Genomic DNA, 14,321 nt, shown 5'->3' with positions numbered 1-14,321 from the left:
ACTTTTTTTCCCCCCTTTAGTATATAGCTTTCTACTCAGAACATTTCACCCTGTGTTTCCTGGGCTTTTTCACGGTGTCTTGTATCACACCTTATACTTTGGCCTTGACGATTCCTGAGATAAGGAAATCTCTAATAACTTCAGGGAGACCTGGTGTTCCCCATTAGGGGAGGCCTCTTGAAATGCTGTCTGTTCTGATTCTACAACATGGTTTCTTCAGACCATTCTCCTCCGAGGAGTCCTGTGCCCACATCTGTGCCCCCTCAGTGCGCTGGGCACGTGGACTCCTTTCTTCACCACGAAATGTGCACAGGCTCCGACCTGCTGGAACAGCCTGCTGTTTTCTGTGCTCAGGGTAAGGAAAATAGGACCAAATGCGTTTCCACAGTGCCTACCACTGCGTTTTGTTTACAGTGAGAATCTCAATGTTGTTCACGTCCTGGCTCTCCAAGCTGATAGGGAACATCTTTAGGGTAATGACATTGAAACAGCCATGATATTATGTCCACATAAACCCAAAAAGCCAATCAGGTGTTCCCTTGAATACCCTTGAAGTGAATTAGCAATTCTGATTTGGGCGTGCTATGTGCATTGCTTAATATTAAAATTGTAGCAATCTCCGTAACCAAACGACAGTAAATGATGTGGAATCTTACCCTGGAGAACTTGTTACCAGAAGAACTTAGCTGGGAATCAGGAACTTCAGGTCTGTGTCCTGGTGGATCTGTTTCTAGCTTCCCTGTAAATCTCCAGGCAGCGTTTTCCTCATCTGTATATAATGAATGTAAAATCTGATCTCAAAGATCATTTTTTGAATCTTGAATGCACTCATCAGGGGATAGACCAAATCATTGTAGCACAGGAACTTAAATCTAGCTGGAGGAAAATTCCCTGGACAATTGAATGAACAACTGTGGTTGTTACCTTGTAGATACAGGGAATTTAAAGTCTCTTTTCAGCCTTGTTGTTCAGTTGGTGATAGCTCGGGCAGACGATGCTGTATCACTAACTTCCTTAGATAATCACATCACAGACTTTATGGCCAAAAATGTATTTTAAGGTCCCTCCTTTAAATGATTGTTTTTATTTTTAAACTGTCAATGTTGTTTCAAATAATCATGTCCTTGTCAAGTTCCTGAGGTTTTGAACAAATTACAGGTAAAAGTTGGAATATTTTATTCCTGAAAAGTGTATATACATATATGTCATGTGTATTTGTCCTAGTTGATTAGAAAAAGAATGAAATACTATGGGGCAGAACACAAAATGAATTGATAAGTTTTTTGTATTTTTAGTTAAATTTGTAATATGTCAAACAAGAATATCATATGATTCTATGTTGTATCTTTGAAAAATGGACTTGGGTAACTCGTGTACATTTTAATTGAGTGATTTGAGAAAGAAACTGGATGCTTTCAAAAGTATTTTGAAATGTTGCAAATATAGCTTCTGCCTTTTGTGAATGTTGGAGAAATATTTTTTAAAATGTGTTTTAAAAATGTGTAAACTAATAGAGTATTGCCAGAAGAATGCCTATCTGTCTTAAGTCATTTTTTGTGTTCTAATTTCTGCTCTTTGTACTATTTAGCTATATGCTTGTTCTTCAGTATTTCAGACCTCAGATAAATTTATTTTTTTAATGTTAATTTTGTATGGCACTTTTTAAAAAATTCTGATACTTCAATACACTTGGGGAATAGGAAAAGAGTTGTAAGATTTCAGAATGAGCCAAGAGAGAAGTGGTTTGTGGATTACCAGGTAACAGATCTCACCAGGGTCAGGGTCAGGGTCAGGGTCAGGGTTGGAACCACAGCGGAGCCAGGGCTCAGTCTCCCCGCCTTGCTTTGGTGTCTGCCTCTCCCTGGCCAGTCTGGCGGCCCCGCCGTGAACCATCGTGCACACCCCACCTAAGCTCCAGACTGTTCTCTGCCTTTTTTATCCTGCTAGCGTGTGCCTGTGTGAGACCTTATGCCTAGAATACGTGTCATTGTTCCTAAAGGCCTTGTTGCTTAATAAAAACAATTTACAGGTTTCTTCACTGAAAATACATGTTCATGGTTCATAACATTAAGTGAGATAATACATGAAGTGAAAGTGAAGTCGCTCAGTCGTGCCCGACTCTTTGCGACCCCATGGACTGTAGCCTACCAGGCTCCTCTGTCCATGGGATTTTCCAGGCAATAGTACTGGAGTGGGGTGCCATTACCTTCTCCAGGGGATCTTCCCAACCCAGGGATTGAACCCAGGTCTCCCGCATTGTAGACAGATGCTTTACCGTCTGAGCCACCAGCATTTAGAATTAAGGTTGATACAGTCAACACTCAAAAAGTTGGGTATTATTTTAATGCATTAATGACTGGTGACTAGCAGCAATCACTACTTACATGTGTTTAGATTTGAAGAGAGGCATTCAGGTGACTTAAAAGAATACCAGTGAGGGAACTCTGAGGTCCTGTGGAGGGTCAACAGAGAAGATAATTGGGGAGCAGGGCAGTGGAGCCTGTTCTATTGAAATCAGACCAGGCACAGGGCTGCCCACTCCAAATCCTCCCAAAACTAGTCTTAATGTTCTAATAAATAGGTTACTATGTGTTAAGGAAATTGTAATGAAGACTAGAAGCCAGATAAAAGGTTAATCTACAGCAGAGACTCCCAAAGTTTTTATTTTTTAATTTTTTAATTGTTTGGCTGTGATGGGTCTTAGACGCGGCATGTGGGATCCTGTTCCCGGACCAGGGCTTGAACCTGAGTTCCCTGCATTGGGAGTGTAGCGACTTAGCCACTGAACCACCGGGGAAGTCCCTCCCTAAGGTTTTGATCTCAGAATTCTTACACACTTAAAAATCCTTGAGGATCCCAAAGAACTTCTGTTTTGTGAGTTATATGTCAACGTGAATCATAATAAAAACAAAACCAAAACTGTTCATTTAAAAATAACTATATCGACATAAATTTCATTATTATGAAAATAACCTTTCTAAAACAAAGGAAGTGAGACAAGTGACTCCAAAGAATACAAAACTCTCTAATGTCTAGTGTTATAGAAGATAGCTGGATTCTTAGATTCTTCATTCAAACTGTAAAGATTCCCTATTTTGACGTTTGAAGAAAAGCCTAGCACGTATATGGACTTGGAAAGGGAAAAGTATTTCACTAGTCTTTTCAGATAATTGTGGGTATTCCTTAATACTATACCAAAATCTGAATTGGTAGTGTCTTAAAGGTTCCTGCTGCTGCTAAGTTGCTTCAGTCGTGTCCAACTCTGTGCGACTCCAGAGACGGCAGCCCACCAGGCTCCCCCGTCCCTGGGATTCTCCAGGCAAGAACACTGGAGTGGGTTGCCATTTCCTTCTCCAGTGCATGAAAGTGAAAAGGGAAAGTGAAGTCGCTCAGTCATGTCCAACTTTTCGCAACCCCATGGATTGCAGCCTACCAGGCTCCTCCGTCCATGGGATTTTCCAGGCAAGAGTACTGGAGTGGGATGCCATTGCCTTTTCCGATCTTAAAGGTTAGTTGCTGTGAAATCTGAAACCAGAGTTCCTACTTTGTTACATTGAAACCTAACGCTCTCTCTTGTTCTGTAAAAATATTTCATAATATTATGCATTTGGAAAATAGGATTTCACTGAAGTGTGCAGTTTTCCAAATATTGATTTATTTCATCATATGATGCCAGACAAGTCACCTCTGATCTCATTAAAAAGCCTTTCAAATATTGGGAAGCAGTCAAGCCCATATATGAATTCTAAATCTTGTTTTGGCAGATGCGGGATTTCCAAAATGCTAATTTTATTTTGAAAACTTGGTTCTTACCACTGTATAAAAAATTCTGCCAATTGTTTCTTGAAGTGACTCACTTCGTGGTTTCTTAAGAAAATCCCTGCCAAATGCCCAAGTCTCGGTAACTGTAATTTATGTCAGTCATTATTTCAAGTGAAAATGCTTGTGTATGAAATTCAGGCGGTAGTTCAGCCTGTGACTCAAATAATTGTACGTAGGCTTTCCCTCTAAACAACCCTCATACTTTGGTGTGTGGCAGTGTGTTATGCATACTTCCAATGTCATCACAAAATATTAAAAAGTCACATACCCAAGGACTGGGATACAATAGCTTGTTCCTTCATTGAGGACATTCTTAGGTAAAACTGACTTTTTTAAAAACTGCAAAGGCATGGTAGTGAAAAATCCAGTGGCCACCAGTAGTATGGTTTGATGTCACAAGCCCTTTTTGGGCTAAGATGCCGGCAGTTACATACATCACCACATTTACAAATGTCACCCAGTAAAAAAATGTAAATAACTTCTTTGTATTATTATAAGAGTTTTGACATGGATTCCCTGTAAAGGTCTTGGGGACTCTCAAGTTCCCGCCAATCACACTTTGAGAATCACTGTTCTAGAGAAGAGAGTGTCTTTCAATCAACGATTGACCGTGTGAGAAAAAAAGAAGAGTGGATATGTGTGGGATGAGCTGGGAGGTGGGAATCGACATACATACACCACCACGTGTAAAACAGATAGTGGGAAGCTGCTGGGTAACACTGGCAGCTCATGTTGGTGCTCTCTGATGACCTGGAAGGGTGGGATGACGGGGAGGGGGGCAGGTCCCAGAGGGAGGGGATATATGTATACATGTTGCTGATTCTCTTTGTTTTACAGCAGAAACTAACACAACATTGTAAAGCAGTTATTTGTTGTTTAATTGCGAAGTTGTATCCAACTCGTTTGAGACCCCGTGGACTGTAGCCCACCAGGCTCCTCTGTCCATGGGATTCTCCAGGCAAGACTACTAGAGTGGGTTGCCATTTCCTTCTGCAGGGGATCTTCCTGACCCAGTGATCGAACCCACATCTGCATTGGCAGCTGGATTCTTTACCACTGAGTGACCAGGGAAGCCCAAAGCGATTATACTTCCCAATTTTTTTTTTTAAAAAAGGGCAGAAAGTAAGAGGGGGGTCAAGGATCAAGGATCAAAGGTCTCTAATGACCAGGCAGAAGAAAGGAGACTCGTTGGGGACAGAAAAACCCATGAGAAAGAAAGGCAGAACTGGGTGTTTTTATCAGTTGACCTATAGTAAGTAGGGACTTCAGCATCTAAGCCCTTTTCTTAGTGATTTATTTGGCTTCATCGAGCCTTAGTTTTGGCATGCTGGGTCTTTCGCTGCAACACCCGGCCTCTCTAGCTGTGACATGCAGGCTTAGTTTCCCCACAGCACGTGGGATCTTAGTTCCCCAACCAGGGATCAAACCCATGTCTCCTGCATTGCCCAGCAGATGCTTAACCATCGGGGAAACTGTTAAGCCCTTTCTTAGATCCTATTGAGAAACACCAAAATTACATTTAGATTTTCAGTAAAACGAAAGACTTCCATTCAGAAAAAAAGTACCATTCTCATATTCCACCGCAGGCAAAGGTACACAGATACGGGGCACATTTCTGAAATCAGCTCTTCTGTAACCTGCCTGCCTAACCTTAGCTTCTGGGACCAGATGCCTGTCCCCACCCACTCTTTGCAGGTGGAACCAGTCATTCATTCTTGTAGGTGACCACCGTCCTGAGCATGGAAAATGCTTCTATGACTTCTCACAGGAGATAAAATACCTTTGGGTCCATAAAGAGAGAGAAGGTTCAAGGTGCACTGACCTCGGCTTAAATCTGTACTGAGATCTATGGATGTCCTGTGAACAGGTTTGAATCAGGAGGAGGAGGACATGGGCCTGGAGGCCCTAAAGCCTTGAGAAACCAAGGGAATTCAGGAGAGAGGGGGAAATGACTCATAAGGTAAAGTCTATGAACTTCACGCCCCACTGAGACAAATGACAGGTCAAGCCTCTGTCTAGTCCTGTCTCATGAATTCATTTGCACTTCATTACTGTTGTTTTAAGTCCCTGATGAAATGTTGACTGGAAAGAGAACTGTCCACAGTGGGGAGCCACTTGATTTCCGGTTGCAGCCTCTAGGTTTTGTCTGACACATGCCGCTTAAGCAGACATCTCTTCCTCAGGAAAACATCTGCTTCCTCCAGGGACTGAAGTGGCCCCAACCCCCTGAGATTAATGGACAGAGTACATTTTCATAAAGCTTCATAATGCGTAAGAGTAAAACTGACAGAGTGACAGTGACCTCTTTTTCAGTCAAAAGCCCAATCCTTCAAAACATTAGTTCAGTCGCTCAGTTGTGTCCGACTCTGCGACCCCATGGGCTGCAGCATGCCAGGCTTCCCTGTCCATCACCGAACATATTTGACCCTTCAAACATATTTTCACCAAAAATCAAGAGGTGAATTCCAGATCGTCAGCTGGGGTGGGATTTTGGATGGACAAAGCATCCCCATTACACAGTCAGCAGCTCAGTATTAGAGGAGTCCCTGAGGACACTACCCTGGGCATAGACTCATCACATCCAAACCTACGCAGTGCTTGCTACTATTACGCATGACACTTTTTTGGTACAGTTAGACCATATTTAATTTTTTTTTTTATTTTTGGCTGCAATTGGTCTTCATTGCTGCACGAGCTTTCTCTGGTTGCATAGAATAGGGGCTACTCTTCGTTGCAGTGCGCAGGCTTCTCACTGAGGTGACTTCTCTTGTTGCAGAATACAGGCTCCAGGTTCCTGGGCTTGAGTAGTTGTAGCACACAGACTTAGTTGCTCCGAGGCCTGTGGGATCTCCCCAGACAGGGATCGAACCTGTGTCCCCTGCATTGGCAGGTAGATTCTTAACCACTGGACTGCCCGGGATGCCTAGACTATATTACTGATGGGCACTATGTTATTGCCTCTGCAGTACTGTGAGCCCTTTGAAAGCACCCATCATGGTATGTTGGGTTAAAACAAGAGCAGCTGTTGGGAGCCTGAAGTCTTAGGTATGATGAAACCCAACTGCCGATAGTCTTGCAGCAGTAATAGAAACCCTCTGAATTTCTGTTTCTTCCTTTACAAGATGGGATAACATTTCCTTGCTTGTAGGTTTGTGGTGAGGATTAAATTTATGTAGAAGGTCACTTCTGAACAAATGAGACGCATTATTATTCTCGTTGACAGTATAAATAGGGACTTATTATAGATAACACTTGAGAAGCAGTTGACTGGGGGAACTGAAGTTTAAGTGTTTGAATTTCATGTTATTCATAGCAGTTGCCAGTAAAATTATTAATATTCAAAGGATTTCTTCTGTGTGCAAGTGGGTGCAGTCCTGGACATTGTCACCAGCACATGAAACTAATGAATTCTGGAGAGAGATAGATCTGAGCAAACACGACAGGAGCCAACATACTTTGGCACCAAGGAACAAAACTGAGACGTTCTTGTGGGCAGGAAAAAAATGGTTTTTATGTGTATTGCACAACCCACAACAAAGGAGATTAAATCACAAACTAGGAAGGAAGCTACTGACAAGTCCACTGCCTGTCCACAACCCTTCATTTCTCCTTGTTCCCTTTCAATTCACATCATGAGTAATTGTCCACAGACATAAAGCAATTTGTATACTCAACATAATATCATAAGCACTTCCCATTTTACAACATGGCCTTTGTAACCATTTTATTTTTTTTTCCAGTTTTATTGAGATATTATTGACATATAACATTGTATTTAAGGTGAACAACTTAATGATTTGATTTCTATATTGTTAAATCATTGTGTAATATTCCAATAAGGCTGATACACTATAACTGACCTAATGGTTCCTTACTTGTGGCCATTCATTTGTTCACTTAGCATTTACAATTGTGTCAGAGTTTACACCAGGAACTGGAAATATGAAGCAGTGTCCTGCCCTCAAAATGCTCAAAGACAGGAAAAACCACCGGGGTCCACAGCACTTGATCCAGACTGCCCATATGCAATTGACCACAGACCCCCAAGGAGGCGGCACCCCTCCGTGGTTCTCTCAGCTCTTACTGTGGGAAGCACACAAGGGTTTTCCCTTCTTTGGAATGGAGGAGGGTTGTGATACTTGCCTTTGAGACCCCAATTTCATTGTTTTATGCCCCTGTGCCTCTGCGCCCAGCCCAGCACGCCCTCACCCTCTCCTTCTGGTTTGTCAAAACCCTCTCAACTCCCTCCATCGCAATGAGACAGGAAGCCCTGAAGTGTAATCCTGGGTTATATTTGCATTTTAAATGGATAAGCCTCAAACAATCTCCGTTGTCTGGAGGCGAAGCTTTGCTCCCTGTGTCCCTGAAGTCACTTTGCTTTAGGCTCGTGGCTCTTTTACCTCCGAGTAAATCTATCTTTTCCTTAAAGCTGAGAGCCTGGCTGCCAGACCCGCACCGGGCACAGGGCAGGGAGGGCCGGTTCTGCCCCAAACTGGGGAGAGCACGCCCTCTACTGGTCATCTCATAAAGTGCTTAAATTCAGTTCCGCTCTGTCGCTCAGAATCCGACTCTTTGCAACCCCATGAACTGCAGCATGCCAGGCCTCCCTGTCCATCACCAGCTCCCAGAGTTTACTCAAACTCATGTCCATTGAGTCAGTGATGCTATCCAACCATCTCATCCTGTGTCGTCCCCTTCTCCTCCCGCCTTCAATCTTTCCCAGCATCAGGGTCTTTTCAAATGAGTCAGTTTTTTGCATCAGGTGACCAAAGTATTGGAGTTTCAGCTTCAACATCAGTTCTTCCAATGAACACCCAGGACTGATCTCCTTTAGGATGGACTGGTTGGATCTCCTTGCAGTCCAAGGGACTCTCAGGAGTCTCCTCCAACAGCACAGTTCAAAAGCATCAATTCTTTGGTGCTCAGCTTTATTTTATAGTTCAGCTCTCACATCTCTACATGACTACTGGAAAAACCATAGCTTTGACTAGATGGACCTTTGTTGGCAAAGTAATATCTTTGCTTTTTAATATGCTGTCTAGGTTGTACTGTTTCAGACTCACTGCCAAAGTTTCACTGGGGATGGCGGTGTGCGTTTGTGGGGTGGGGCATAGGATGTGCTGGTTTATTTCAGCCATATCCAAGCCAGCAAGAGCTACTTTAACCCAAACACACACACACGTGCGCGCGTGCACACACATGAGTGTGTGTCCCGCCACTCCCAGCTCTGGGCAGCACCTAACAGGGCAACAGCAATCTCTCACATTCTAGTGATGCTTCTAAGCCCAATAATGGGATGGGTGGTGAATGTCCTGACTCCTCCCAACTGCCCTGGACAATCTCTGTAAAATGGAGCCCAGCTCAGTGATTCTTCTCTGGAGGCTGCTCCCGTGCCCCTCTGGGTCCCTTGGGCCACGCTGTTCTAGACTCAGCCCGATGTCCCAACAGTAGGCATCCTTCCACTGACCCCTCACAGCTCGGCAGTGGACTCTCACCCTTCTCCACTCCTGCCGACCAAATATCAAAAAGTAGTGGCCTGTGCGGAACAAAACTCTTTTTTTATGTTGGGCAAAAGGATGTGCACGCAGTGTTAGTCTCTAAACCGGGTTTACCAGAGGACTCATGGAAACACACTCTCCAAGTTGGGCTAAACGCTTGTCTGCACCTGGAAGATGAGCCTCCTTCAACAGGGGACTTTACTCAGCATTTCTCCCGGTCACCTGTTTCTCAGGCAGGCTCCCACACCCTTTCCACGTGCCGGCACTCCTAGAAAAGGATCCTCTTTGTACAACACCCTGGGGCAGATGGGCCGAGCTCCTCTGAAGTCCCCAGGCCCCAGGCCCCGCCTCCCACACCAGGGCTCACTCTCCCAGCAGGCCTGATCCGGATGCTCAGCAACTCGGGCCTACCTCCGAATCCCCTGGGGAGGGTCCTTGGTAAACCCCAGCGTGCTGTGCCCCACCCCCAGAGGTTCTGATTCTGCAGGTGTGAGGTGGGGCCCGAGGACTGGTGTCCCTCACAAGCTCCCAGGTGATGCACTGCAGCAGGTCTGGGGCCCACACTTTGAGAGCTCCCACCCTACGGAAGCTCCCTCTGATCTCGCTTCCCTGGGTGGGCTGAGCGCACAGTGCCTCTTTAGGGGGGGGGGGGTCTCCCCCAGCTCAGCCTCTCCCCCTGAACCCCGTACCTGCTCCCCTAGGTTGCCCCAGAAACCCTTCCTCCAGCCTCACTGGAAACAGGACCTGGCTGTTTCTTTCATGATCCAGAGGGGAGGCTTCTGTCTTTTCCCTGTGAAGAGGAACAAGGTAGAGCTTGGGTTTCTTAACCGTCTGGATGGCTCTGAGCCCGGCAGGTGCATTTGTGTCCATGGAGAGGCATGCAGATGGCACCGCTGGCCCATCTCCAGCCTGCGCAGGACACACGGCATCGGGCACCTGTGCAGAAACGACCCGAGCTCCCATGGGAGACATGGGGCGGGGCGGGCTGGGCCGGTCCCTGGAGAGAGTCAGCTGTCGCTCTTCCCTATCAAGTGTTTATCTTCCCTTCCGCTTGCTTTCGGACCACTTCAGAGAACAGGGTGGATCTGACATGGGGGCAGCGGACTTTGCTTCTAGGAAAGGAGGGTTGGAAAAACCAGCCTCTAGGAAAGCAGCTTTCTCCCTGGTGAAGACGGCATCAATGTACATCTGGTTCCCGCAGCATCCTGATCACTGTGAACCGAGGATGGCAAGCAAGCAACACACTTACTTGTTTTGGAAAAAAGGTACCAAAGGAGAGAAGAGACTCTGTCCCAGAGTCTGGGCACAAAATCCAGCACTTTCAAGAGGCCAAACTCCTGGGCTTGATGCTAAGGCCTCCTGAGCAAGTAAAGGAGGGAAAAAGGGACTTCCCTGGCGGTCCAGCGGTTAAGACTCCATGCTTCCATTGCAGGCAAGCACGATGTGACTAGGAAATTAAAAATAAATAAATAAATGAAAGGAGAGAAAGAGATGTTTGTGGGCTTACTTTTTACGTTCTAGGAGTTAGCTAGTGATCCCGGCATAGCCACGCTGAGTCAGACTCATACAAGACAACCACTTCCCGGAATTACGTATTCACTTCTAGAACTATCAAGCATGGGTTCGCCCAACCCTTCCTCTGCCTGTTTATGTTTTCTCTGTATTATTCATAAGGACAATGAATTGTATGATTAAGACTTCCATTTTTTAATTCTTCTTTAAATTACCTCTTAAAATTCAAGATCTTCTCTGGGTTTCTGGCTCACAGGTTAATTATGGGGTTTATTCGTTTATTCATTCAACAAACATTAAACAGTAATTTTGGGCCAGGGTAGAAGAGCCAAGCAAGCCCTGCTGCCGGGTCTGGCAGTCTGGTGGGGACAGACATACGGAGAATTTAAACGGTGAGAAAGTGCTGAGGAGGGGATCTGAGCCCAGTGCTGAGGCACATTAGTGAGGATGAACTCTGGGTGGGGCTGGGGAAGGCTCTGAGCCGAGCTGCTGTTGGAGCTGCGTCTGGCAGGAGCATCTCCAGGCCCCTGTGGGACCTCTCCCGAGTTTTCTGTCTTCTCCAAGCAAGAGCTTAGCAAAAGCTGCCCTGGGAAAAAGCTCTGCCCTTAGCAAATGCATTTGAAACCCTACCTCCCCAGTGCTGTTTTTATTCTCGAGTTCCCTTCCGCACTGGCTCAGCTGACTTTCCCAAAAGGAATATGTGGTTGGTATATTTGGTGTGTTCCTGTCACTTCATCGCCTCCTAGGAATAAGTGAGCACTTCAAAACTGGGAAAGATTCTCCTGAATTTGAAGGGTTTACAGGAACTCTAGCTGGGCAGGGGACCAGATCCCATGAAACACCCTTTCCAAAACTCAAATTCAGTTTGTACAACAATAATCAGGGATGCTGGCGATGAAAAACAAAACTGAATGAAAAAAACCTCACGGGTTGTTCCAGCTCACTCCCAGAAATTGATTCTTTAGACCCAGGATGCTGCCATGGAATTTTTCACAAGCAACTGGCCATCTTTGCCTCTGCAGGTTCTTATCACTTATTTGGAGGACTACTTGGGCTGCTGCTACGTGAAAAAATTCCTCCAGTAAACAAGGTTCGGGGGGTGGGGAGGGGGGCTTGGAGGATCCATCCAAGCCTCTGGCTTAAGAAGGAGCCAGAGAACCACTTGGGGCATCATCCACAGCTGGGAAAAAGCTCACTGAAGGCCTCACTGCAGAAGGGTCCACAGGAGCATCACTGATCCATTAGCAAGCAATGCTGGTCAGGCTCCCGACTGAAGGGCTAAGGTCCTTCCAGAGGAGGGTGCAGTAACATACCCCATCTGCTGAGAGCATTACAGTTCCCAAAGGGCTTCACGGCATGATCTCATCTGACCATCACGGTCACCACATGGAAGAGGCCGGTTTTGATTCCTGTAACCCTGGGAGCACCAAGAGATGCTGCGTGAGACTTCAGCATCACCCTGGCCGGCTCCCCATTCCCCAACCCACCCCCAACAAGCCTATCATCTAAGCAAAACAGTGTACATGTGCTTGCTGACAGTAGCTCAGCCTCTCCTTTCTTAGGGCCCCAAGCGCCTCCTATAATAAACTCTGAAGCCTCACTGATCACAGCCATTTTGCAGAGGGGTAAACTCAGGCTCAGCCTTGCCAAAAGTTGCGTAGCTATAAAAAAATGGAGCTGGGACTAGGACAGATTCGCAAGGCAGGCCTCTCCCTTGCCTCATATGAGCTGCTTCCTTGGGGAAAGGAAGGTCAGAAAACCCAAGTGGGGAGAGGCAGGCACAACCTCAGCCTCAGACTCTGACCTGAGGGATGACCCAGAAGGAGGCACATCCCTAAGGCTTTGGCGCGGATGGTCAGCCTGGCGGGCATCATGGGCTGGCTTTCTTAGCCCCTGCACCAACCTGCTGTTGGCACTCCTGCCTTCAGCACCCACGGGACAGTTGCCTGAACTGCTCTCGGGCATTGGGCCTCCTGTAAACTCACTAGTGTGCTCAAGGCAGCCCTCTTTCTATGTACGCTCCATCCTCTGAGACTTGCAGCGAGGATCTGGGTCAGTGACGAAAGTCAGACAGAGAGGTGGACACTCTGGGCTGCTAATTATGACAATGATCATAAGCCACACTTCTTGTTCTGTTCAGTCGCACAATCGTGTCTGACTCTTTGCAACCCCATGGCCTGTAGCACGTCAAGTTCCTCTGTCCTTCACCATCTCCCAGAGCTTGCTCAAACTCATGTCCATTGAGTCGGTGATGCTGTCTAACCATCTCATCCTCTGCCACCCTCTTCTCCTTTTGCCTTCGGTCTTTCTCAGCATCAGGGTCTTTTCCATTAGGTCAGCTCTGCATCAGGAGGCCAAAGTATTGGAGCTTCAGCTTCAGCAACAGTCCTTCCAATGATTAGTCAGGGTTGACTTCCTCAAGGAGAAAATCAGTCACATTAGTGATTCCCAAACCTGGAGATCTGGGGATCTTTTGCCATAAAGTTGAACAAGCCACACATACTTGCTCCTGAGTCAGATACCCGGAGGGAGCTGGAGGTTCATATACGTTAGGCTCTTTGATAACGCCTGTATGTTGAATAAATTTTGAATTTTAAACCCACCCACGCTTCTCCTGTGTTTATCTTAGTGATGGTTATGTAGTTTAGAGTCTGCAGCGAAAATGTATCTCAAAAAGCTACCTTGGTTCTTTCTCATCTGGTACCAGGCGCTTCAGGATCTGCAGGCCCCGATGCAAATGTGGCCAAGTCCAAGAACCACACCACGCACAACCAGTCCTGAAAATGGCACAGAAATCCTGATCACAAGAATATGAGTCTCTTAGGTGGTGGACCCCAAGTTCCTGAGGATCATGTACTTTGCCAAGAGGGCCTGAAGAAGACCCCACCAATGCCAAGGCCACGAGTGCAGGTGCTGAGGCTGTCAAGGACCTCGTGAAGCCCAAGAAAATCAAGCCCAAGATCCCAATGCGCGGTAGCCGCAAGCTCAGCCAACTTGCCTACACCGCTCACCCCAAGCTCAGGAAACGTGCCTGTGGCCACATCATCAAGGGTCTCAGGCTCTGCCGGCCAAAGTCCCAGGCCAAGTCTTCAGCCAAGGCCGAGGTACCTGCGGCTGCAGCTCTGGCTCCCAAGGGTGCCCAGGCACCAAAGCTCTGGAGTAGAGACCTTCATCTGCCAGTGTGAGGACAGAAAGGCTGATGTGACCCCTGGGCTGCTGTCTGTATAGCGCCGGGGCCCTCCTTTGGGATCTGAACAAATAAATCTGAGACAAGATCTGTCAAAAACAAAACAAAAAGCTTCCTTGGTTTCCAGTGACCTGTAGCGTGAGGTGTCTGTGGCCTACCCGATGGACCCAGGAGACAGCGGGGCATCTGGACACAACATCAACCATCCCAGGCTCGGCTCGGGTCCACTTGGCTGGCCACCTGCACATGGGGCTCGAGGTGGCCGCGCTGCTCCGGGCAGCATGAGGGGCCCCGTCCGTCCT

At 46.6% G+C, this 14,321-nt stretch overlaps 1 pseudogene; it reads left to right on the top strand.

Moving 5' to 3' along the window:
* The first annotated feature begins 207 nt into the window (after positions 1-207).
* LOC128061309 (60S ribosomal protein L29-like) lies at positions 208-14,017 on the top strand (annotated as a pseudogene).
* Positions 14,018-14,321: the final 304 nt, after the last annotated feature.

Source organism: Budorcas taxicolor, chromosome 16 (assembly GCF_023091745.1).
Source record: "Budorcas taxicolor isolate Tak-1 chromosome 16, Takin1.1, whole genome shotgun sequence".
Classification (NCBI taxonomy): domain Eukaryota; kingdom Metazoa; phylum Chordata; class Mammalia; order Artiodactyla; family Bovidae; genus Budorcas; species Budorcas taxicolor.
Note: the sequence above shows the minus strand (reverse complement) of the source record. Positions and strands in the feature narration are given on the sequence as shown.